General features: G+C 50.5%; 2 non-coding genes across 2 annotated transcripts; both read left to right on the top strand.

Moving 5' to 3' along the window:
• The first annotated feature begins 1,947 nt into the window (after positions 1-1,947).
• Positions 1,948-2,019, top strand: TRNAA-UGC (transfer RNA alanine (anticodon UGC)). The gene has a single exon. It is a non-coding gene; the product is annotated as a tRNA-Ala (tRNA).
• A 2,159-nt stretch (positions 2,020-4,178) lies between these two features.
• On the top strand, positions 4,179-4,250 carry TRNAA-UGC (transfer RNA alanine (anticodon UGC)). Its single transcript has one exon. It is a non-coding gene; the product is annotated as a tRNA-Ala (tRNA).
• The last annotated feature ends 22,550 nt before the right edge of the window (positions 4,251-26,800 follow it).

The raw sequence follows: 26,800 nt of genomic DNA, 5'->3' as shown, positions 1-26,800 counted from the left end.
CGTGACAGAGATGGTGATTGAATAATTAAGTGAGTGCATGGTTGATTGGATGAGATGGTGGCTGAGTGGGTGAGTATGCGGGGGAGATGGTTGGTGGGTGAGTGAGTGCATGGGTGAGTGGATTGGTGGAATGTTTTAGTTAGTGAGAGGGTGAGTGGGTAAATTATTGAGTGCATGAGTGAATAGATTAGTGAGTGAAGGATTGTGTGTTTGCGTGAGTGAGATGGTGGGTGAGTGAGTGGCTGAGTGGAGTCAGTGGTGAAGTTAATTAGCTAGAGGGTAGGTGAGTGGGTAAATGATTGAGCAAGTGAGTTCAAGTGTATAGTCTGTAACCGGGTGTAGAACTCGAGAGACCGGGACAGGAGTCTCATTGGCAAGAGTGACCTAGGGCTGGGGGAATCTCCAAAATAACAAAAACGACAACGTGAGCACAGGGAACAATAACGAAGCGGAGATTTAAGATAAATTAGTGGAATAAAACAAACAACGACCACCGTGTTACAGACGGAACCGGAAAACACACATCGCCCTGAACAAACTCCCAATACTGCAAGGGTGGAGACAGCGTCTGTACCTCCAACTTACAGTCGTGTCCACGTGTTGGGGGGCAATCTCGTCTACCCAGGGCCACCCGTCGCGGTGTCCAACGCGACGTAACGACGATTCCCACAAACAACTCCCGACAGCCCACTCCTCCTGCACCCCCCCCCCCCCACGGTTCCTGGGTTTGTCGTCGTGAAAGTGGACTGGTAGCCGCTGCAAGCTGCGCAAGGCGTAATGTGTTCAAAGCGGCTAACCCGACGGATCATCCGGGCAGCTGCATTCTGCACTAACTGGAGCCTTTGCACCAATCCAAGTGGAAGCTCTGCATAGATAATCCAGGCGTGTTGAGACAAACGCATGAACTAATGATTACATGTCTGGGGTAGAAAAGATCGAGCCTAACCCTCGGAGTATGTGTAGGGGTAGAGATATACTCTGAACGTAGCTATGAGCAGCGAGCGCACGGTCAAGCTCTGATTGAACAGCACTCCGAGGTGGCGTACTTTGGACACAAGGAGAGAGCGAGCTCTGCTAATCAGTGGAAGATCGATGTGGCCCTGCCACGCTCGCAGATGCTGCTCTGAGCCAACTATCATGGACTCTGTCTTGCCCAGGTTTAGCTGCAACCAGTTGTGCTTCAGACAAGCATTTTGGAAGGGCAGAAATTGCGGTGTCTGAATCTGACATACATTGAAAACAAATTTCTTTAGAACTGATTGCTGTATTTAGGTTGTTCTCATACAGCACCTCTGATTAGCACGGTTGGCTATGCACGGTGCGAAATAAGTTCAACATACATAGAATCTGAATCAGCATCTTTATTTTAACTGGAGGAATCCAATGAGTCATGACGCTCTTTTACAAAGATGTCCAGTAGGGACGGGTCTTAAAGTTACAATAACTAACAGTCCAAACAACTGATTGGGGTGTGAAATATAGGAAAGGTGTGCCAATCACTTAAATTAAATAAATACTAATTATACAGGTAGGAACAATGTTCCACACTGCCCACCAGGGATTTTTTGTCTGTCTGTCTGTCGTGCATAAATAAATATATAATATACACAGCTCTTTGATTGGTGGAGACCTACTGCTGGGTACGGAGAGGGGAGGGGCCTAAGGAAGGAGGGTCAGGGGAGGGGCCTAAGGAAGGGGGGAGTCAGGAGAGGGGCCTCTAAGTGGGGGGAGGGTCAGAGGAGGGTCCTAAGTGAGGTGGGGTCAGGGGAGGGGCCTAAGGATATGGGGGGGATGGTCAAGGGAGGGGCCTAAGGGAGGGCGGAGGGGCCTAAGGGAGGAAGGAGGGGCCTAAGGGAATGGGGGTGGGGGAGGGGCCTAAGGGAGGGGGGGTAAGGGGAGGGGCCGATAGTTAAGGGGGTTGGCTACCTGCCTGGCTGCCAGCGTGGTGGGATTGTAGCTCAGTGGGAGAGCGCACGCTTTGCATGTGTGAGGGCCCGGGTTCAATCCCCGGTATCTCCATGTTGGAACCTTTTAGTTAATTTGTTTCCAACAAAGGTTGATTTCCAAAATTAATTGGCTGTGTCCATGTCTCTGTAATCGGGATGCACGTGAACTCTCGTAAATATTACCCGATATGAACGATACCTTCGGATGAATTTGTCTTGATTTCCAGAACTTGCTGTTTGTATAATTACCGATGCACACAGTGATCAAATTGTTTACTTAAACATTTGAAGATGAAAACAAGTGCTTAGAAGCATCCAATACACTTTTATTTCCGAATAAAAAAAATCCAAGAATAAATAAATTGGGAAAGCAATATAGTATCCATCCACATTTATTCTTGTTATTTCTTTTTGTTTCAAATAAATACATTTTGCTTGGACTCTGTGCAAACACGATGTGTACAGGGCCAACAGCAGAGTGAGTGGGGTGACAAGGGAGAGGAAGAAGCTGATGACGAAGTTTCACCCCGTACCGAGGTGGAACTGCACCCAGGTAGAACTAGAATGGGGATGTAGCTCAGTGGTAGAGTGCACGCTTCGCATGTGTGAGGCCTCCGTTTCAATCCCCGGCATCTCCACGAGGTGATGTTTTGTCAGTGGCCAGTTTTACTCAAAGGAATATGTGTGGCCTAGACAAAAAACGCCTGCTTGTTTTCATTCGTTATGGTTTCTGAGCACAGATCCAGAAGACCAACATGTCATACGGTCAGCAATGAACAGCATGACAACCAAAGTTGTAGTCGATAGCAGTTAACATATTTATGGAAATTAGAAAGATTTTTAGACTTGAAATCGTCGCATTGACTTCCAAATTCGAGCAGTGCGTGGAAGAAGCCGATAGAAAAGTGTTGTGACCTGCCGAGTGGTGGTCGAACGGAGTGGGTGAGGCGAAAATCAGTCTGGAGTCTTCATCGCTGAAGGAGAACTCAACGAGTGGAATTATATCAGGATACTTGGGAAATTTTCTTGAAAAGAGTCGAGGTAAATTATGCCTAGGTAATTGAATGGGAAATCAAATTGTGATTTGAAGAAGAAATATGATCGTTGAATTTTTAACAAAACACTAAAGACCCAGATGGGACTCAAACCCACAATCCCCCAATTACCAGAAGCTGGTGACTTATCCATTAGGCCACTGGGCCATATTCATCTAGCCGTGTGTTCTTCGTGATGACCCCTAATGTGCATGAGATGTCACTTTCTGTTTCAAATAACAAATTTGACCTAAGGTCTTGGCTCATTTACCAGCTTCACATTCCCTATTGCCATACAAATACTGGAGCAAGGGCCTTTGCTATTGATGCCCCCAGGGTCTGGAATGCTATTACCAATAAACTGCAACTTGAATCACTACCTATGAAATCTTCACTCAAAACTGCTCTAGAGGAGTTGTACACCCCTAGCTGCCACTGCAATTTAGTGGCCTAAAATACAATGTTTCGCTCCGGATGATCGCTGCAAAGTATGATCTGTGTTTTGATTTAGTGTGCTGATCTTAAAGGTGCATTGAAAAATGTTGATACTCCGACTGATGCTCCTACTGTTGTGGAGTGACTCATGCAGCCAGCTATGGCTGCAGAGTTTGGTAGTACATGTTGTTTACGTCGTTTATTGTGAAAATTCGGTCACAGTTCCTATGACCACTGTTTCATTGCTTTTATGGTTTTATTTTGGTGATTTTTGAAAAGTTTTTTGGTTTGGCCATGTTTGTTTGTTGTAGTACAGAGTTAGACTGATGGCCTTAATCTAAGTTGTCTTGTGGTTGTTGTTGTTTGACTTGCATCCCACTGGAATTTTTGCACACAGTGTTGGTGTACGGTGCTTTTTCTGCAATATTTTGCTGTTTTTTTTTGGATTTTCTGTTTGCACATAGTCACTATAAGATGTATTCTTGTTCATGTTTTTGTTTTTTGTTTGTTGCGGTTGCACCCGATTCAAGAGCCGAATGGCTCACAGGGCGACCTCATAAATGAACTTGCACTTTAACTTGAACTTTCATGGTCCTCGGAAGTAGCCCAGGTAATGCTTGCTTCCAAGTGCCGCTATTTAACAACCGGGAAAAGGAACAGATCTGCGAGATTTCCGAGTAGAGTCTTCAACTCAGGCCATGACCCCGATAGCCCCCTTACACAACGAGGTCACGTTACTGGGTTCAGACTGGCCCAGTGTGGTGGGGATGTAGCTCAGTGGTAGAGCGCACGCTTTGCATGTGTGAGGCCCTGGGTTCAATCCCTGGCATCTCCATGTTGGAACCTTTTAGTTAATTTGTTTCCAACAAAGGTTGATTTCCAAAATCAATTGGCAGTGTCAATGTCCCTGTAATAGGGGTGCACATTAACTTTAGTTAATATTTCCCTAAATGAACGATACCTTCGGATGAATTTCTGTTGATTTCAGGAACTTGCTATTTGTATAATTAACGATGCACACAGTTATCAAATGGTTTATTAAAACATTTGGAGATGAAAACAAGTGCTTAAAAGTATCCAAAACACTTTTTTTTATTTCCGAATTTAACACATTCCTGCGGAGGGAGCTGGTAGGAACGTTGGGTTGCTCAGTCAATGGCCAGGGTCAACGGCGGCGTGGTGTATTCCGCAAATATGGCCGACTGTGAGGGCGGGCACAAGCCGGCGTGAGTAGGTGAAACGTTGAGTTTTATTAGGGCACCACGGGGTGACCAGTTCCTCCCCACCCAGCCCCACCCCTCCCACCCCCCATCCAGCCCCACCCTCCCCTCCCCACTCTCCCCACCCTCCCCACCCAGCCCCTCCCCACCCTCCCCTCTCCACCCAGCCCCACCCCTCCCATTTTTGGATTCACGACGGATGGACGGACACAATAATCCCCTGTGGGCTGGTGTAACCAGGAGGTTCCTACCAGTAATATTTCCCAGAATAAATAAATTGGGAAAGCATTATAGGATCCATCCACATGTATTCTCGTTATTTTTTTCAAAAAAATACATTTTGCTTGGACTCTGTTCAAACACGATGTGTACAGGGCCCAGGGCCAACAGGAGAGTGCGTGGGGTGACAAGGGAGAGGAAGAAGCTGATGACGAAGTTTCACCCCGTACCAAGGTGGAACTGCACCCAGATAGAACCACCATAGCGATGTAGATCAGTGGTAGAGTGCACGCTTAGCATGTGTGAGGCCCCGGGTTCAATCCCTGGCATCTCCACGAGGTGATATTTTGCCAGTGGACAATTTTACTCGAAGGAATATGCGTGGCTTGTTTTCATTCGTTATGGTTGCTGAGCACAGATCCAGAAGACCAACATGTCATAGGGTCAGCAATGAACAGCACTACAATCAAAGTTGTAGTCGATAAGAATTCACATAATGCAGGTAGGAACAACAGTTCCACACTGCCCACCAGGGATTATTTGTCTGTCCGTCGTGCATAGCCACGCCCTCGATTTGTATTTCATAGAGCGCTTCGGGCGGGCTCAGCACCACGTGACGCGCCGCCCCACGCAGCTTGCGCCGCGTGACACGGATCCCACGAATGCGCTGTCCAACCAAGTTCCTACCTGCCCACTCCGAAGGAACGTGTTACACGACAGACAGTCAGACAGACAGACAAAAAAATCCCTGGTGGACAGTGTGGAACATTGTTCCTACCTGTATTATGCATGAACTTAGGAAGGCACCACTTAACTTTAATTTAAAAAAACATAACACTCTAATATGCGAACTCTTATGCTTGTAATTGTCAACACAGTACCCCTGGAGGTGTTCTCCTCATTGATCCGTACATTTAACCCTCAATGATTACGTTGTTAACTGGGTAACAGAACATTCGATTAATTCCTCAGAGTAACGCGAGCATATACGGCGATAGGAAAATGTCCTTAAACATGCATGTGACGATATTCATACGAACGGCAATAAAGAAACATTTCCCGAAGGAAAAAGTATACGTGAATTAATTCATTGGCAAGATTATGCAATTAATGAAAATGAATGACTAAAATACTTCTAAACAACCATATCCACGTAACTCAATGGGCAGTAATTCTTTTCACGATCAGTTTATATTTAACGCACCACCTTGGAATGACAACCCTTCTTGAAACACAAAGATAACTTTTTGGAGCAATCTTATTAATCCCGATATGCGTGTTGTGTGCGTGTGTCTTCTTTGATCAATTCTTTGCGTAAAGCAGACACCGAGATTGGGCATTCCTTGTACCAAAAATTTTGTTTGTTCCCTGCGGAGCAGTGAGCGTGTGAGGGTGGGCGTGTCATACAAACGGCTTCGTTGCTCTCTCTCGCTCGGGGCGTGTCTGCTGGCAGCTGCCGGCTCCTTCCACTGATGGATGAGCTGCGTCGGCACGATGCTTGTCCTTGAAGATGCTCGATCGCTCTTGCCGCTCGTCCGCTGGCAGCTACAGACACCTTCCACTGCTGGATGAGCTGGTTGCACGCGCTCTCTCCTGCCCCGTGCTCTCTGGCGATGCACAATTGCGCGTGCAGCTGGTTCTCTGTGATGCTGGCTTGGTCGACGCTTGGCGCTTTCCGCCCTTTCTCGAGGTTGATTGCTTGACGTTGCTCGTCGGTTCAACTCGAGCTGCAGCTGCTCGTCCGCTGGCACTCACACTCAAAACTTGTACATTGTATTCGCACACCTCTTAAACAACTGTGAAAGCTTTGCAAGAGACTCAAAACATCAGGAAACATGTAGAATATAACTTTCAGAGATACTCTGTCGGTCCATGCCGAACTCAACACCGAGCATCACCTCGCCCCTCTTCTCTGCGAGACACCACACCCATTGCTAATGTCGAGGCCAAGCCCCTCAGCCTGCTCCTTTGCAAGACTGAATTGCATGATCTGTGTCCGTGCTTAAATGTGAAATTTTCTCCCCTCTGCGCGTCTCTTGCGAGATAAAAAAAAAAGATGCCCTCTGTCACAATCCTCTCTACGCGGCCGCACCTGATTGCCCCCCCCCCCTCTTCCCTTGATGACCCCGGATGGGCTGTTTTCCGTCAAAGTGTATGCTTGTTTGCATTCCCCCCCCCCTTAATAGTGTTTGTTATCTCGAGGCCAGACACCCTTCATACGTATTTTATGGCCACCATGTGTTTGTGTCAAATTGTTGGAAGACAAAGGTGGTCAGGGAGAGCTCTGATTTCATGGAATACATATTATCTAGTCTGGTGTGTTTAACCTATTTTCTTGTATCTCTTATGAGTTACCCCCGGTCAAATATCTCGTGGTTATTATTTGGTTTATGTTTAACCAATATTCATAATGCCCCTCGTTGTTACCACCATTATTCCGAGGGTTTGCCAAGCTTTGTTATAAGTCTGTGTCACAAGGGATCGGTGTTTTATTTTGAGTTATATTTTGATATCCCGAGGCTGTAGATATATCCAAGCCCTCACTTTCTTGACTACCAGAATTCACATTCCTTGGTTCTCTTGGTGAAGTTACATGGATAGAAACATACAATACAAAATAATGAGTTGAATAAGGGTGAAATAAAATAAGTAATAATAAAGCCACTAATATAGACTGCAGTCTATAACGTCGATTTGTTCAACTTTTTACCGTTAAAGAAAACGCGAGTTGTAACGTCCGTTTGTCTCTGCTCTGTGCTCTGGAGATTTGTTTGTGAACTGTCCAAAACGTCCGGGGAGGTCATGTCATATGGTCATCTGCCAGCCTGGAGATTTCCCAGATAGTCGCTAACCCCTCTCTGCCCCGAAGTTTGTTGTTTAATGCTTTATATGACCTCCAGATGCTTGGTGTGGCTTGATAGTGTTGGTTTCATTTATTTATTATTTAAGAAAATATATTGGCTGAATTATTCTTAATATTATTTTTTGGAAAAAGGCCTATATACACAACGGCGCGCATCTGTGGGATGACGTCACCACCGCACCCCACAGCTTTGAGCCGGGTTCCTGCGTGTCGCTGACGTCACAACCCCCCCTCCGTCCTAATCCACCATTCACCCCAGGGTGTGCATTCCACACAAATGAGTGGGATGAGTCATCACGCTATCGTGTCACTCAGATCATACTAGCAAACTACATTAGGAAAATACATTTTGCTGGCTGGATTGCTGGAGAGAGAGGGAGGGGCGGACAGCCAGGTACAAAAGCCGTGCGGGCTGCTCGTGTTTGATTAGAATATAAAAATGTTCAATAAAAATTTTGAAGGTAAAAAAATCACACAGCACGTGTTATTGTCTTGAGTATTACTGTTTATTTAGAGTGGGTCTATAGAAAGCAATACACATACAGCGACTCAGACGAATTTGACGTTAGTTTGTGTGTGACCAGACCAGTACTCGCTGTGTATTATTCAATACAAATCATCCTGTAGTGCTCGTTCTGTCTATCAACAAAAATGTGCCAAGCCTGCTGCACTGTGAACTTGAAAGAGTTAATGCATTAGCACTTTTATAGATTCACTCAGACCCTGACTCACCACACAGAGACACAGACTCACTCACACAGACCCATATACTCACTCAGAGACACAGACTCATGAACAGGGACCCATAGACTCACACAGAGACCCATACACACACACAAACCCAGACTCACTCACACAGAGACCCACAGACTCACTCACAGGGACACAGACTCCGTCACACTGAGACCCATTGACTCAGACAGAGACCCATAGACTCAACACACAGAGACGCATAGAATCATGACACAGAGACCCATAGCCTCACATAGAGACCCATAGACTTACAGAGACCTATACACTCACACAGAGACCCATCGTCGGTTCTGCCACCACTGTTGCTGTAGTTGTTGTTGCTGTAGTTGTTTATGTTATTTTTTGATGTCGTTCCACGGGGATGTTGATGCCTCGGATCACCGTGGGTCAGGGCTGGAGACGGCTTCCCTATACGCGTTGCTGGTGATGTGGAGCACAGCGGAGGCACGGGAGCAGGGCCAGAGGGAGTGTCACGTGTCTGTGTGTGTGCACACGTGTATGTGTGTGTGCACACGTGTCTGTGTGTGTGCACACGTGTCTGTGTGTGTGCACACGTGTCTGTGTGTGTGCACACGTGTCTGTGTGTGTGCACACGTGTCTGTGTGTGTGCACACGTGTCTGTGTGTGTGCACACGTGTCTGTGTGTGTGCACACGTGTCTGTGTGTGTGCACACGTGTCTGTGTGTGTGCACACGTGTCTGTGTGTGTCTCGGCCTCGCTGTGCGTTGCATTGCACCGCTAGCTGAGTAGTTAACCTCGCATCCAATAAACCCTCAGAGCCAGGGTGAACATCCGAAATGTATTGAATTGAACGACGTAAAACTGGTAAGAAAACAGCACAGACACAGCATCTGTTAATACCCGGAAACACCAACACAATGAATGAACACCACAGCATCATAACATTGTCTTAGATAACATGTTTCTCAACAATAGATCCTGGATGGACCAGGCACCTATATTACCACTGAATAGCTATACAAGTGCATAAGCTACTGTGTTACATAAAGACACATCGTGTATTCATCACACTGCACCCCAAATGTACAGCACTACATATAACACTTAACTGTGGATGAGACATTTTGTCATCCTTGCTCTCAAGATGGCAATATATTTACTTGGGTACAAGTTTGACTCGACTTATTAAATTACAAGTAACATTCACAATAAGGAAAGTTGCAGGCTTCGTTGTTAACTAGGCCTCGTATTTATAACAATTTAACATCATTATAAAGGCATTCACAGCATTATAACGGTCATTCTAACATTATAACAGCTTTCCCAGTATTATAAGAACATAAACGAACTTACAGACAATGCTTCTTATAGTCCCACAATGGACAATTACAGCTGTCTTCACTGGGACACGATTTGTGCCGCCATCTTGAATTCTGTGTAATGGCAGCCTCGTGGCTGAAAGACTGTCAAATCCGAACTTCCTGGTCACGTGACCAAACTCAGCATCAAAACAGGAAATTCCTGTATGCGCACACCCCCACTCCTCCCACGGAGCACAACACCTGAGGCAGAACAGTGTGTGTGTACACGTGTCTGTGTGTGTGTACAAGTGTGTGTCCATGCGTGTGTATACACGGAATGGGGAGCGGTAGTGTAGCGGTTATCACGCTGCACTAAGAACCTGGCGAACTGAGTTCGATCCTAGCTCAAGGCCAACACTGATGACGATTATCTGAACTGGTCGTGAGCCTCACCTCGGTCGACTCAGCCTCAAATGAGTACCTGGTGCAGTGGTGTGTAGTGAACATCGCCACTGGAAAGACAAAGGCGGCCGGGCGTGGTGCTGGCCACCCACTCTCTCGTGTGCCACAGGTGCTACAACCCGCGAACAGCACTTGCCCATAGAGTCTATTGGAGGCTACACGGGGGAGCTTTGTCTCTACAATGTGACAAAGCTCCCCCGTGTAGCCCACCCAGGCTGGAGGAGCAAGAGCTGTTAGTAGCGAGGAGCAGCAGTGCCTGTGAAGGCCGCCACTGTGGCACACGAGGGGGTGGGTGGCCAGCACCACGCCCGGCCACCTTTGTCTCCCAAGCGCTGATTTTTACACACCGCACCAGGTTTTGATTTGAGTCCGAGTCGACCTAGGGGAGGCACAGGACCCGATTCTGATATCACTCGCCACTGATGTTGGCCGTGAGCCGCGACGCAGCGCGCGCAACCGCTCCCCACACTTACAAACTACAACCATGAACCACCAATCACAATCACAGTGTGGGTCTGTATGGGCATCTGTGGGTCTATATGGGTTTGTGTGGGTTACTATGGGACTCTGGGTCTCTGATTGTGTAGGTGTCTGCGAGTTTATATGGGTCTTTGTGGGTCTCTGTATGGGGCTTTGTGTTAGGATATCTGAGTATGGGTCTATGTGGGTCTGCATGGATCCCCGAGTATGGGACTCTGTGGGTCTATGTATGGGTTTCTGGGGGTCTATGTATGGGTCTCTGTGGGTCTAAGTATGGATCTGTGGGTCTCCATGGGACTCTGAGTATGGGTCTATGTATGGGTCTCTGTATGGGTCTTTGTGGGTTTCTGTGGGTCTCTGTGTGGGTCTGTGAGCACCAGCATCTGTATTTATACTGCAGGAGGAATCCGAAAAGCTCTGAAGCTCTTTCATCACAGATGTCCAGTCGGGAACCACGGGGGTCCGAACGATAAGCCATGGTCGGGAGTGTAGTGATGACAGTTTTACATAGGGGTGAATAACGTGGTCAAATATTGTGGAGTCAGAGAGAAACACAGACACAGGAGCGGGTTTAAAAACATCTTTCATTCACTTTGCAAGTGGGCGCACATTCGCCATGCCTTGGGACCCTAGTCAATAAATAAGTTTACAAATGTCACCATGCTGCTTGAACTATTGGAATTGGCTGGCGCACAATGCTGCTACCGATGTCTACTTATAATTAATCTTAAAAATATAAATAATTTTAGTTCGTTTAATAATTTTACCTTGTATTAGTTGACTTTGTTATTTTCATATCATTGAGTATCGTTATGTTTTATGTTTCATTGCCGTAGTTATCACCTTTTACGATGCAGCATTGCCTGGCCTTGCAGCCTGCTGCTACCATCACCTCTTCTGACGTGCTACTACACATTAAGCTCATAAACGCGAACTTACACGTGTTTTCATACTCTACATTGCAGTATACACACTGTATACAGTGCTATATGTAACATGCAGTACACCTTTACCTACACACTTACATTGCACATTAGGCAATACACGAGCTTCTCACACACACACACTAACATGCCGTACATGTGGCACGTGGTGTCAGAACTGGGAAAATTCCCCCCCCTCCTATAAAAAGACTCATCAGGATGCTATTGTAATGACTGAGAATTGAGTGGTGGTAGGGAAAGAGACGAGGCAGGGTAGGAATGGAGACACAGTTCTGACTGAGGGGTGCAGGCCGGGTGTGTGGGGTAAGGCAGGCGAGCGGGGAGTGGATGAGGGCGTCGTTAGAAACAGAGGCACGAGAGAGGCGGCTGTGTTGCTGTTGCTTTATTGACTGAAGTTCGTTGTGGGGCCGTCCATAAATGACGTCACGCACCTGGGAGGGGGGGGGGGTCAGACATTTGTGACGATGTGTGACGAGGGGGGGGGGGGTTGAGAAATGTGACGTCACATCAAAATGCCAAATTTAAATAAATAAATATATATTTATAACAACACTAATTGTTATAACAACACTCCTACAACATCAGAGTGCAGCGCCACATTAAATACGCACTACAATGACAATAGTTTAAAGCGATTTGAAGCATGTTTTATTTTCAAAATGGAAATATGGTTGGGGGGGGGGGGCAGAGCATTGTGACGTCATATTTGAAGGGGGGTCTGACTTTCTGTGACGCCGTGTGACGAGGGGGGGGGGGTCAAAAATCGCGTGACGTCACTTATGGACGGCCCCTGTTGGCACATACGCGCACGAGAGGGAGAATAATCCCTGGCTGTGTTTGGTTGTTCCATTGAGAGAAGTTGGACGACCGTCCGCGATCTGTGATCGCAACGAACGTTCACGTTGCATTCCCGAGGAGCAAGGCGGTCCATCATCCCACTGTGACCTGCATCCACACCCAAAGGTGGCTTCATCAGAGCTCAACGCTGACCCACGCAGGACACGCCCCCCTCCCTCAGGCCCCGCCCACCTGCCCTCAGGCCCCGCCCACCTGCCCTCAGGCCCCGCCCACCTGCCCTCAGGCCCCGCCCACCTGCCCTCTGACCCCTGATTTTGGCGGGAAACCAACATCAGATTGGCGGCAGTGATGTTGCTAAGCAGCGAGGCGGTGAGACACGGGCTGAGGTAAAAGTTTTACTTCTTGCGTACAGGCACGTGAAGTAAAGTCACTGTGCTGATTACATTTACTGTGCTTTGAGGTAGGGAACAGTGGTGTAAGGTTACAACTTGTCCAGATAGAGTTACGCGATTAAGAATGTAACACAACTCTGTAGCATTCTGAGGTAAATATTTAACGTATTTTGAATTTAAGCTGCGAATGTTAACATTTATACTAAAATAGTTGCATAGCTTAGGTTATTCTCAAAACTCGTTTGTGTGACTTAAATCAAAAGTAGTTATGATAGGTAAAAATGCTGTATTAACATTATTGACATAAATAAATCGAGTATTAAACGCTATAAAAAGTCTATAAAAGCATATTTAAAGTTTAATATGTATATTTACGCATTCAAAATAACGTAGATATGTAGCTTACATGATTCTAAATACAAGTGTGTAAGTTTGCGTATGATTACAAGTGTGGTGTTCATGTTGACACACATGCGCGCCAGAACCAGGGTGCTTACCGGTATGGGATGGTTGTGTACTCCTGGCCGAGACCCGCCGGGGGGAGGGGGCTGTGGCCAGTGTCTGCGATCCCACAGAATCCCCTGCCCCTCGGTGGGGAGCGGTAGAAACCGGTCCGGACCGAGCGGTCGGAACCCCTCTGAGGGGAGGGGGCTGGGGGAAGCTACGATCCCACAGAACCCCATCCCTCAGGGAGAAAGAGTATATAAGGCGGGTCCCGAAGAGCGCGAGTCAGTTCGCCTCAAGCCGAAGTCAGAAGCCGCCTGGAGAAGAAGACCCTGGACCCCAAGCCACCGACGTCCTTCTAAGGGCCGGGGCTCAGTGCGGTGCCAGTGGTCGAGAGGTTAGGAACCTGAGGTTCCCTCGGCCTGATGTCCTTCTAAGGGCCAGGTCCGGATGGGCCAGTGGTCAGGGACCCACCGGGCCAGCGGTGGGTCAGCCTCCCCTAGGTCTAGCCAGCCGGAGGGCTAGAGGAGTCAGAGTGATTAGGTACGATAGCCCGGAGGTTGTACCTCCCCAGGTTGTGGGTGTTAAGGTTTAAGTGTAATCTGTTTATAGTATAATAAACCGTGTTGCCTCTACGACGACTACGTCTCCCTACAAGAACATTACAGCTGGTGACAGAAGTGGCCAAGAACTTCGCCTACATGGAGACTAGACAGAAGGCACTCACCAGGTCTCCCGACAGGGAGGTTGATGCCGACGCTGCTCCGGAGTCGGGGGTGCCATTTCTGGAGGACGGGTCTGTAGCGGCGGGCCCGCGATCTCCGGACCCGTCAGGGAGCTCGCCACTGTCGGGATGGGCAATCCAGTCGGCGCACGCTCGTCTGGCCGATCTCCTGCATGCCGCTGCCACCATCCTCGATGAGCTCACGCTGGTGGGGCCAGCTGCTGAGGGTGGGGGGCCAGGCCGGAGGTCGGGTGCCGTTCCCGCTGGTGTGCGAGGAATTTTTAAAACATTACCGAATATGACGTCATTTCCGCTTGTGGAGACGTCACTTCCGCCGGGGGTTTCATCGCTTCCTCCGGAAATGGCGTCATCTGCCCCGGAAGTCACGTGCCCCAGGGAGCACGCGTCACTTCAGCCCTCGCCACCCTCCAACCCGAGGCTGCCGTGTCATCAGATATGCGACCGCCGCTTCTTTGCGGACATTCTGGCGTCTGGCGGCCTTACAAACGCCACACCTGGTGCACATCTTGACTCGGTGGGGAACTACATTCCTGCCCTGCAACAGTGCTTGCCATCTCTTCAAGTCTTCGCAGCTAGAGGCGGAGACTGGGCAGCTTTTGCCCGTCGATTCGTGGCAAACGCTGAGATGGCGGGGTGGACTGCGGACGTTGCTTTTCGGGCTTTGCCTTCTTCGCTGGACGACACCGCCCTGGCTACGTTCCTCATCATCCAGTGGAAGGATCGCTCCACGCTACAGGAAGCCCTCGACCGGATGGCTTTGGTGTACGGACCCCCGTCGGAAACCAGGTATCGCTTCGCAAGCCTGATGAGACCCCCCTCGCCTACCAAAGCGCGCTGATGGCGTTGACTCAAGCGGCCTACCCTCGTATGGACTACGTGGGCCTTGACACCGTCGTGCTTAAGAAAATGTTGCAGCTGACTCGTGAGTTGCGCATCGCCATTCACGTCAAGGACGAGGCGAACCTCTCCTCACTGCACGCTGCCCACTAACTACACACGGAGCTGCTTCTCCAGTGGGACGGGCAGGTGGCGGCGTGTGCCACGCACGTTGCCGCGCCAGAGAACGAGGTCCTGGACAACCAGGCCTTCGCATCACAGCACGCCGCGAGCTGGAGGGCGACCGACCGGCCTCGCTAGGGTGAGCCTCGGCGGAGACACGGTTCCCCGCGGGCATGGGCCCGCGTCACATGCTACAACTGCGGGCGGCAAGGTCATCTGTCATCGGGCTGCCCAGCTCCTCGACGCCGCGCTCCGGGTCGGCCGCCGTCGTCCTTCCGCACGCCTGCCTCTTAACGGGAGCCGCAGGCAAGTCGCGACACCTCACGCATTCGGCACCTACCCTCATCTCACACTCCTCATTTCCATGTGCCGCTCTGTCGCGTTGAGTCAAGTGGTCAGGGCCGGGATAGCATTGATGTTCGGCAACCGCTCCGACCGGTTCAGTGGTTGGAGTTGGCCCACAGGGTTGTCGCCGCGGCTACAGGCTCTTCCGTTATCATCGGCGCCATCGAGGGAGTTGAATTTCGGTTACTGGTTGATACGGGCGCTTCGGCAACCATAATTTCTGACCTCATTTACAATGTGCTGCCCCAGAAGTGTCAGGCGTCACCCCGGTTTCCATTCCTTACTTTTCAGCAAATGGAGGTTCCTTGGGAATAAATGGCCAAATAAAGGCACAAATTTGTATTGGCGATATTACATTAACGGGTCCCATTTTGGTTTCAGAGACCCTTGCCGTCTCCTGTTTGCTGGGCACAGATTTCCTCGGCAAAATGCCCATTAAAATTTTGATCGACAAAGGCTGCATTGAGCTCCCTTTGGGCCGCCGGATGTCGTTCCTGCCCTCACCCACCCGGACTCTGCACGGCTTGTGCAACCGTTGGCATCCCAGACCATTTGGATTCCGCCGGGTGCGCAAATGTTAATTCTGCTTCGGTTGCGGAAACTGCTCGGGTTGGGGACAATGTCGGGTATTTTGCTCGCTCCTTCCAACACGGCCGTACGGGGATTGGAGCTGGTGGGAGCACAGAGACTTGTGCCTGCTGAGGGCCAACCCTTCATTCAGGTGCTGAATGCAGGGTTGTGGACAAAGGTAGTGCACCAGGGGGCTGTGATTGCTCATGCATCACTGCCACTCCACACTGACTCCATTGTGGCTCATGTGGATGGTACGCCTCGGTCCGAGGCGCGTTCTGACGCCGACGATGGTTGGATGGATTCTCTCTGTCCCAGCGATCGCGATTTCGCCGATGTTTTTAGCAAGCACAAATTTTATATCGGGTGCACTAATCTATTGAACCACGACATTGATACGGGCGGTTCCACTCCCATTTGGCAGCATCCACTTCGGTTGAGCCCGGCAGAGAAAGAACATGGCCGGTTGGCTGTGAATGACATGTTGGCCGCGGACATGGTGGCTCCTTCCACCAGCCCATGGGGTGCACCGATTGTGCTCGTAAAGAAACATGATGGCAGTTTGTGACTTTGTGTGGATTTTCGAAAACTCAATAAAATTTCACTGGCGGATGCGTATCCGCTTCCTCGCATGGGCGAGTCGCTGGATGCCTTGGCGGGGGCGCAGTACTTTTCCACCTTGGACCTTTAATCTGGATTTTGGCAACTGCCCTTGAACCATCTTAACCAAAGACCGCGTTCCGCATGCCACAGGGTCTTTTTCAATTTAATCGGTTGCCCATGGGTTTGCACTTAGCCCCGGCGACATTCCAGCAGCTAATGAAGCTGGTCCTCGCTGGGCTGCAGTGGGACTCGTGCTTCATCTATCTGGATGATGTGATTATTTTCAGTCGTACGTTGAGGGCTGTGTTTGTCAGGATGCGGACCGCTAACCTTAAATTCAAGCCCCAGAAGTCTTTTCTATTGCGAGAATTGGTGCGGTACCTCGGGCATATTGTCAGCCGTACGGGCATAGCCACCAACCCCGCAAAAACTGATTGTGTAAGGACGTGGCCGACACCTATGTCTGTGAGTGAGGTCCGCAGCTTCATAGGGTTCGCGTCATATTACCGCCGGTTCGTTGAGGGTTTTGGGTCCATAGGGAAACTTCTTCATGCTTTAACGGCTAAGGGGGCCAAGTTCCACTGGGGGATGCAGAGGACGGGGTGTTCAAGGCGCTTCGCGATGCCCTTGTCGGTGCCCCTCCCTTGTGGTACCCTGACTTCACCTTGCCCTTCATCCTAGACACTGATGCCAGCAATACAGGCAATGGCGCAGTGCTCTCGCAAGTCATGGACGGCGTCGAACACGTCATTGCCTACGGCAGTCGGGTGCTGTCCCCAGCAGAACAGCGCTATTGTGTGACCCACCGTGAACTGCTCGCTATTGTGGTTTTATACAACAGTACCGTCCATACCTGTATGGCAGGCATTTTACGGTTCGCTCTGATCATGCGGCACTGCAATATGCGCTAAAAATAGACCAGCCATCCGGCCAGTTGTCACGATGGCTCGAGGTCCTACAGGACTACGCGTTCACTGTAATCTACCGGAAAGGCACGCGCCATTCAAACGCTGATGGCCTATCGCGCCTTCCTCTGGGGGAGGGCTGTACGTGCTTTACGGGCTCTGGGAGGTGCAAATCGGCCGCTGTGGCTACACCTGCTTCTTCCATTGCGGTGGCGGCAGGGGTTGTCGACGCAGAACCTGACTCTATTGCCGACTCGCTATATTTGGTTGCTCGTGACTCGCTGCTTGACCTGCCTCTGGATGAATGGGGATGGTTTCAGATGGAGGACGCCTCCCTCCTTAGGTTACGCCGTCGTGCCGAATGTACTGGCGATTGCCGGGAGGGTATTGGATCTGTCGTTTTGCGTGATGGTCTCATGTCCTGGGACGCCAGCTTTCGCCGTTATAAAATCGTCGTTCCCACCGCTCTGCGCGGCAGGGCCGTGTGGGCCGCGCACAAATGGCTCTTGCATTTGGGTATTCACAAAACGCTCGCCACACTGCAATTGGATTTTTTTTGGCCGGGAATGGCGCACGATGTCGCCGATCTGTTGAACGGTTGCACGCAGTGTGCACGGCGGAAACACCTGGCTTGGGCAGCCTGCCCACCCCTTCAGTCAATTCGGGTGTCCCGAGTCAACGAGCTGCTGGCACTGGACATCCTGGGTCCCTTCCCTGTCACTGCTCGGGGTAATAAGTACCTACTGGTTGGGGTCGAGTATTTTACCCTCTGGCCCATGGCCTGGCCCCTCCCCAACCAGTCGGTGGCAGCCATTGCGGAGGCATTTCTCCAGGGCTATGTCCTGGATAAGGGCGCCCCGGAGCGGCTGCTGACCGACCAGGGAAAAAACTTCTCATCCAACCTTCTGCGGGAGGTCTGTGACCTTCTGGGTATGCAGAAGGTGCGAACTTCCCCCTACCATCCGCAAACCAATGGTATGGTCGAGCGCTTGCACCGGACTATCACCTCTATGTTGTGCCATCAGGTGGATGATGCACAACTTGATTGGGACCTGTGTATACCTGGAGTTCTGGCCGCATATCGATTGGCACCTCATTCGGCCACAGGTTATTCGCCCTTCTACTTAATGTACGGCAGGGACGTTGACCCCCCCATGGATGTGCAATTGCAGGTCAAGGCGGCTGTGTCACGCTCGAAGCTGTCTGACCACATTCAATTTAACATTCAGAAGTTGGTCGAGGCGCGGGTGGCCGCGAAAGAAAATTCCTGGGCGAGGCAACGGCCAAACGAGCGTCTGTATGATCGCCGGGTTTCTGTCCACAAATGGTCCGTAGGGGATAGGGCGTGGCTGCACTGTCCCCAGGTACCGCTGGCAACATCATCTAAACTGCTCAGGCCCTGGTGGGGTCCAGTGGACATTGTTCGGGTCGTGCGGGACCAGTGTGTTCGGGTCGCGTGCGGACGGCGCTCGTTCACCCATCGCGCCTGAAACCCTACATCGCACCGCGCACTCACACATCTCCTTCATCTCGTAGGGGCCGTTCGCGTGATGTGTCCGACATGCCGGGGGAGTGTTCTCCTGACCCTTGTGTTGCTCCGCACCCTCCTGCCACTCCTTCGGATGTTGCAGGTGTGAGTCCACCAAGGGTGGCCACAACAAAGGATCGGGGAACTGCCTGACCGCCCGGCCAGCAGGAAGACGGCGCATGGGCACTGTCCCCTGCCTCCAGTGACATGCCGGACGCCCGTCATCAGGCCCCTCCTGACCCTCCACCAGGGACTCTGAACTCTTACGATGGACCCGCCACACGGACTCGCTCGAAGCTTCCTCGGTTCTCCAGAGGCCTGATCCGACGCACACACACCGCCCCCTTCTCCCTTCAGTCCTTGCGTTCGGTCGGTGGTGTTGGTGTGAGGTTGACCTCAGGTCCTTGGTGTGGGGTGTCCATAGTGTTCATATGTACAGGTGGGTTGGGGTAAATTATTGTGGGTGTTGTTGGCTTGTTGTAGTTGTGCTGTTATTGTTACTGTTGCGTTGAGGCTCACGGATTTTTTTTTTCCGGTTCACATTGTTATTATTATTGTCAGGGTTGTGGATTGTGTTTCAGCCGGGACGGCTGCGTGCTGTACAGGGGGGGGTGATGTGGTGGTCATGATTGACACACACGCCACAACCAGCGGGAAAGGTAGAAACCGGTCCGGACCGGTCGGGCCAACGGCGGTTGGAACCCCTCTGAGGGGAGGGGGCTGGCAAAAGCTACGATCCCCCAGAACCCCACCCCTAAGGGAGAAAGAGTATATAAGGCGGGTCCCTGAGAGCGCGAGTCAGTCCGTCTCAAGCCGAATCCAGAAGCCCCCTGGAGAAGAAGATGTGGGGGCCGTTGGCCCCCGGGGTCCCTCCCGCCTTCATCCCCTATTCCGTTTACGTTACCCCACCTCTCTATTACCCGCTACGGTTTCGCCGGCATTCGAACGCGACGCCCCTACTGTTACAGCCTCGCGCCGCGCTCCCACGCTGCGAGCATACGTGCGCACAGCATCATCAATCAAACGCCATACTCCCCCTCTTTACACCGCTACGTACAGCTCTCGCACGCTGCGAGCGTGTGCCCGTCTATAGCCCTGTGCGGCACTCGCCTCCACGTCGAATAACCACGTTACCAATGCGCATCCGTATCCGACACGTAACGAACGTATGCGCACTCACGCACACAGCTCCCCGCGGCACTCACTCACCACTGAATACTCGCGTTATTAAACGGGGGTCAGGGGTCGGAGGGCGAATGACGCTACCCTCACGTACACAGCTCCCCATGGCACTCACTCACCTGGCGCACCACTGTGTACACACGCTCACCCCCGCGCTCAGCTCCGCACAGCGCTCACTCACGTGGCGAACCACTGTGTACACACGCTCACCCGCGCGCTCAGCTCCGCGCAGCGCTCACTCACGTGGCGAACCACTGTGCACACACCCGCACCCACACGCTCACACTGCTCGACAAGATCACGCGAGGCCACGCTTCGCTATTAATGATTTATTATCTGCTACCTGGTAATTAATGTTAAATCAGTGAGTCGACGAGGCTGGCCTATTCCACTAAACCTGTACCTATTCCCTATCTATCGGCTATTATCCTACTTCACCTTCTTACTCCCTGTTAGATGCCCACGGCGGTTCATTGATCCCGTACTCGCAGCGTGCCTCGATGCGTCTCACGGACGTTCGGGTCGCTGGACTGGAGAGCGTCCTGTCGCCTGGCGCTGGAGAGAAGAGAGCTATTTCCCCTTTGCGCCCCCTATTTATCCTCCCTACCTCAAAGGGATGCGGCTCTGAACAATGGGCTCGCAACCCTCTGGCACGCGCACGGCGGTTCCGGGCGCTTCTGATATGCTAATCAGTGTGCGGCGTGCGCGGCGTAAATCCTAATTAATCCCTTACCCTCCCTAACAATGGGGCCTGCGCGCTCAAGCGCAACCATCCCAACCTTCCGTGACTATGCGCAAGAGCCCCTGCGGTCCTGCTACTCATGCTGTCCCGTCCTTCCCCTGCTTGCCTCGTCGACGCGTGGGGGGGGGGGTGTGTGTGGGGGATGCGCCTCAACCGCGGTGGCCGAATGCCCCACGCCGCGACCATACCATATTAAGGCTGGTCGCAGCGCCGCGGCGCAACATAGCACGGGGGAGGTCGTCCAATTCCCTGATCGCCGGAAACCGTGAGAGTTAATCCCGATAAGGGTTTCTCGGATAAAAACCGGCCGATCAGGTGATCTCCCTTTCCAGCTCTATGGGTGGGGGAAAATGCGTGCGGGTGTGTTCATGTGAGGTGAGGTGAGGGGGACGCGGGGTTGGCTCCGTTGCTTGGTGGTGGCGAGGTCGGGGATTTGGGCTCCTGCCGAACGGCTTCGTGGCGGCGGCATCACAAAGACCCTGGACCCCAAGCCGCCAACGTCTTTCTAAGGGCCGGGGCTCAGTGCGGTGCCAGTGGTCGAGAGGCTAGGACCCTGAGGTTCCCTCGGCCTGATGTCCTTCTAAGGGCCAGGTCCAGACGGGCCAGTGGTCAGAGACCCACCGGGCCAGCGGTGGGTCAGCCTCCTCTAGGTCTAGCCAGCCGGAGGGCTAGAGTAGACAGAGTTGTAGGTTCGATAGCCCGGAGGCTGTACCTCCCCAGGTTGTGGGTGAAAGGGGCCATTACCCCTTTGTGTTAGGGTTTAAGTGTAAACTGTTTGGTATAATAAACCATGTTGCCTCTATGAAGACTCCGTCTCCATACAAGAACATTACACGTGTATTGCTTTCTATAGACTGTAGGTAAAAGTCACTTTGTATAAACAGTAATACTCAAGACAATAACACGTGATGCGGGATTCTTTTTTTCCTTAAATTTTTTATTAAACATTTCTATTTTCTAATTAAACACGAGCAGCCCGCACGGCCTTTGTACCTAACTGTCCGTCCCTCCCTCCCTCTCTCCCTCCAGCCATCCAGCCAGCAACATGTATTTTCCTAATGTAGTTTGCTAGTATGATGATCTGAGTACAACAGGATAGCATGATTATGCATCCCACTCATTTGTGTGGAATGCCCATCCTGGGGTGAATGGTGGATTAGGACGGAGAGGGGGGGTTGTGACGTCAGCACCACGCAGGAACCCGGCTCAACGCTATGGGGTGCGATGGTGACGTCATCCCACAGATGCGCGTCGTGACATCATCACTTGCTCGCCCGCTCGCCAGGCAGGCAGCCAGGAATCCAGTCAGCAAAACTTATTAACATATACGTACAGTGATGGTTATAATCACATTGCAAAATCTGGGCTGTTCGTGAGCCTTGGTTTAAGTAAAGCCTGACTGCTGCTGATGAGACCACTGATTGTTGAAACCGGTCCAGAGTGTTGCTTGCGTTGGTGTTTATTATGTCTTAAATGTTTCATGTGGAGATAAGGGATTTCTGAAGGAGGGGGGTGATGATGATGGCGATGATGAAAGTAATGGTGATGGTTTTGAAGGTGTTAGTGGTGGAAATAATGGTGAAATGGTGATGAGGGTGATTGTGGTTTTAACGGTGATGATAGTGATGGATGTGATAATGGTGATGATTATGGTGTTTTTTGTGGTATTAATGACCATGATGGTAATGATTGTGATTATTGTGATGATTATGGTGTTTTTTGTGGTATTGATGATGATCATGGTGATCATGGTGATGATTGTGTTTATTTCGATCACTATGGTGGTTTTTGTGGTATTGATGATGGTAATGATTGTAATGATTGTGATTATTGTGAAGATGATTGTGATCAAGATGGTGGTAATGATGATGATGGTGATGATTGTGGCAGTGGTGATGATGATGGTGACGGTGGTGATGATTGTTATGGTGATGATGATGGTGATGGATGTGATTATGGTGGTTTTTTGGTGGTTGATGGTGGTGATCGTGGTCGTGGTGATGATGGACAAATGGCCTCTTTTAGCATACTTTCGGTTTTGGTCGAAAGACAATTTTTTTTTATTTCGGTTTACTTTTGGTTTCGGCCGAAAGTAAATTTTTTACTTTCGGTATGGTTTCGGTTTCGGCCGAAACTGATATCGTCAACCGAAGATCTATTTTTAGAATATAACGCTAGTGCTACGTCTATCACTCTGCCTATCGGCCGGTCAGTCGGCGCTAGGCGATCCTATGCGATAGGCTGCAAACACACACACGTCAGCAGCAGCAGCTTGGGAGCGAGGTTACAGCCGCAAAGATGGTCTGCTAATGTCAACAGACGGCAGCCTGCATCTGCATCCGTGGGTGGAGTCTCTTTGGCGGGACGACAACAATGTGCCTCTGTTGTCTGTTCCCAGCCGCCTGCCCACCTTGACTTATGTGTTGCGTTCGCTTCAGTCTATGCGCGTGTTAATACCGAGATTGGAAGTCTGACAATATTGATATTCAGTTAGTTAATAGTTCTGTAGTGAATTAGTGATAACGAAATTACTAATCTGAGTTGAAGTAGAAAATTAAAGTTAATGAACGGAGCAGTTAATCACCGTGAAAATGTCGAAACATGCGGTGTGGGATTACTTCACTAAAGTAGTTTCTGATGCAAGCAAGGCGAAGCAACCTGCTGGGCGAGAATGCAAAAAAACTGGTATTTGTTAACTACAACATTCGTTTGTTTGGATATTATTACTAAAGAAGTAACACCTAAAGATTTGATATTTAGCGACTCATACTCCAGGCTCAGAATGATTAGTTCTAGATTTATTTTTAATTAAAGTAGCATTTCATCATGACATACAGTATTTCATGAATCTTGCGTTCGGTAACTTTGGTTATATACCTTTCTGTTTCGGTCTCGGTTGAAAGTGTAGTTAAACTTGCGGTTTCGGCTTCGGTTCTACCCTCACCCCCACCTTACCTCTTCCTCCGTTCCAATTTCCCCTCACTCGCGCTTTGCCCTCTTTCTCAACATCCCCCCCTCTCCGTTTCTTGGGTTTCTATCTCTCCCTATCTTCAGGATGAACGACTCAGATCCACAATCATCAATCGATCATTACAACTCTGCACCCACATCGCAGGGTAGAGAGGCTGCGAGAATCTCTGCCGAACCTCGTGGATCACCTCCATGGAGTCGGCGCGGTAAAACACCAGGAGCCCCCCCTCCCAGTGCAGGTGAAGCCCGATTCTGCGGTGGGAGGTGGCCCCCCTCACCGACAGTGCAGTCTCCACTCCACCATGAAACACTGAGAAGTTGTTGCCACATTTCTCTAAACACCAGGATGAGTCGCTCCCTCCCAGCTGCTGTGCAGCACGATCGCCTTTCCGTGGGATCGTAACGTACGCGACTCCAACCCGACACCACTGCGCATTCCCCACGTCCACCTCCCAGTAGTGGTGGCCCGACGAGAAGCTCTCACAGCACAGGGCTTGTGACCAATCAAACCGGTGTGGGTGATCAGGGCGACCCTGGGAGGCACTGGTCCACGTCATCGTCCTGCGATTCGAGGCGATCTGGAGTTGGTTATGAGCTGAGTTTATGTCCAGAGTCGGCGAGCGTCTGTCTGTGACAACAGCGATGACAACATCAGTACAGAATACTGTCATCATCATCCATCATCACCACCATCAACATCACCAACCATCATCTTCACCATCAACAATAACACCACCATCACCAACCATTTTCGCCATCAATATCATCGATGACAACAACATACACATCACCATCACCACTATCATCAACACTAAGAACATCAACATCACTATCACCATCAGAAACATCACAACCATCATCATCACCACCAATAGCACCATCACAAATAATCACCATCACGACCATCACCTGGACCATCACCACTATCCCCATCACCACCGTCTCTAACATCTTCATCACCAATCCGAAAAACATCATTATACCACCATAACCAATATCATCACTACTGTGCCATCAGCAAAACCATCACAACCATCACCATCATTACCATCACCACGACCATCATTGCCATCACCACGACCAACACCATCACTCACCAATGTCATCACCATTCCCATCACTCACGTCACCAACATCAGGATAATTATCAACAGCAACAACAACCGGCCATTCACTAAGTGGTGGTGACGTCACCACAGCACTTGTGCCAAGCTATGTGCACGTTGAGGCCACGGGAAGTGTAGAATGCCCACTGGCAGGAAGTCATGGGGCAGATCCAGGTGTCATGGGTCGACTGAGATGACTGGCCGATGCACCACTATCATTACCACCATGCTCATCACGACACCCTATCACCATCATTATGACCATTACCAGCATCAATAACTCATTTGAGGTTGAAACTGCCTCGTAGACGCTCAGGACTGGATCAGATATCACCTGCCACTGATGTTAGCCATGGCTGGTAATCAAACCTAGGTAACTGGGTTCGTAGTGCAGTGTGCTAACCACTATGCCAACACTCCTCCACGCGCAAATGAACATACATTCACAGGCACACACTGCATCTCAACATCACAATTACCCCTGCCTCTTAATGCTGATTACTTACACAAGAACACCACACTGAGTCTCATGGCTCTGTTCAGTAGTGGGATGTGAACAAAGACTTAGTTCCCCTGTGTAGCCTAAACAAACCATTGGGGCAAGTGCTGTTAGCGTGCATCTATGATGGCCAGCAGGGCACACGAGGAGGTGGGTGGCCAGCACCACGCCCGACCACCTTTTTCTCCCTAGTGGCGATTTTGTTTAAATACAGGATCAGGTTTCAGAATGTAAACAAATAAAAATATTCCCCATGTTGCCTTAACAGACTGTCGGGGCAAATCAGCACCTTTGAAAGCTGGCACCACACATGAGGGGCTGGGTGGCCAGTACTACGCCTGGCCACCTTTGTCTCCCTAGTGGTGATGTTTACACGCAACACCAGGTAATCATTTGAGGCTGAGTCGCCCTCGTGCACACACACACACGGTGATAATTTATTGTGATTAAAACTGAAGAACTCACACAGGAGTTTGGCCACAGTACCATCGGTGGCTTTAAGCGAGGAAATGTCCTCTTGGCTGGGAGATGAGGGTGGAGCCGCTGTAGCCTGCCCTGTCCTGTGAAAGCAGAGCAGACACGGCCACTTTCACACACAGATTATCATCACTCACAGGATCATCACAGCTCCATCACATAGAGACGCATCACACAAAGCATCATGACTCACATCACAATCATTCACAGCATCACCACATACAGCATGATCACGCGCAGCATCATCACAATCAGCACCACCACTCACAGCTTCACCACACACAGCATCATCTCATACACAGCATCCCCACACACAGCCAGTGTCTCACTGCCCGTGCCTCACACTCAGTCCCATGTTGTCGTGTATCGAGTCATGAGTGATAGTCGTCAGTACCTGCACGTCTCCTCCAGGTGCCCCTGTGGGAGAGAGAGAGAGAGGTGCGTTACTGTGACTCTGCCTCCATTCCCATTGGATCAGTGGATTTCCCACTGCAACACCGCAGGTAGAATATAAACCACAAAGTCTTGGCGTATGACCTCATGAGTATCAACACTGACTAACATTGCAAACGTGATTGGGGACGACGGCACGCAAGGACCGGGCGGAAGCTCAGGCCGTGCCTGACAAAGCGCAGTCAATGTGAAAACCTCATTCAGCAGCCTCAACTCTGACGCTGCTAATGGCTCTGTGCCAATAGCAACACTCATCGCTCACCTGCAGGAAGGCGAGCGAGTCCCTCTCCTGCGCTAGGGCCTCCAGACGAGTGGCTGCTGCCTGGAGCTCCCCAATCTCGCGCTGGTAGTGAGCGATGTTCTTCTCGATCTGGGTCAGCAGCTCGCGCCCCTTCTTGGCCACACGAGCCAGAGCCGCCTTCTC

Source organism: Lethenteron reissneri, unplaced genomic scaffold, assembly GCF_015708825.2.
Source record: "Lethenteron reissneri isolate LAM-NWPU_2019-01 unplaced genomic scaffold, ASM1570882v1 scaffold_1640, whole genome shotgun sequence".
Lineage (NCBI taxonomy): Eukaryota > Metazoa > Chordata > Hyperoartia > Petromyzontiformes > Petromyzontidae > Lethenteron > Lethenteron reissneri.
Note: the sequence above shows the minus strand (reverse complement) of the source record. Positions and strands in the feature narration are given on the sequence as shown.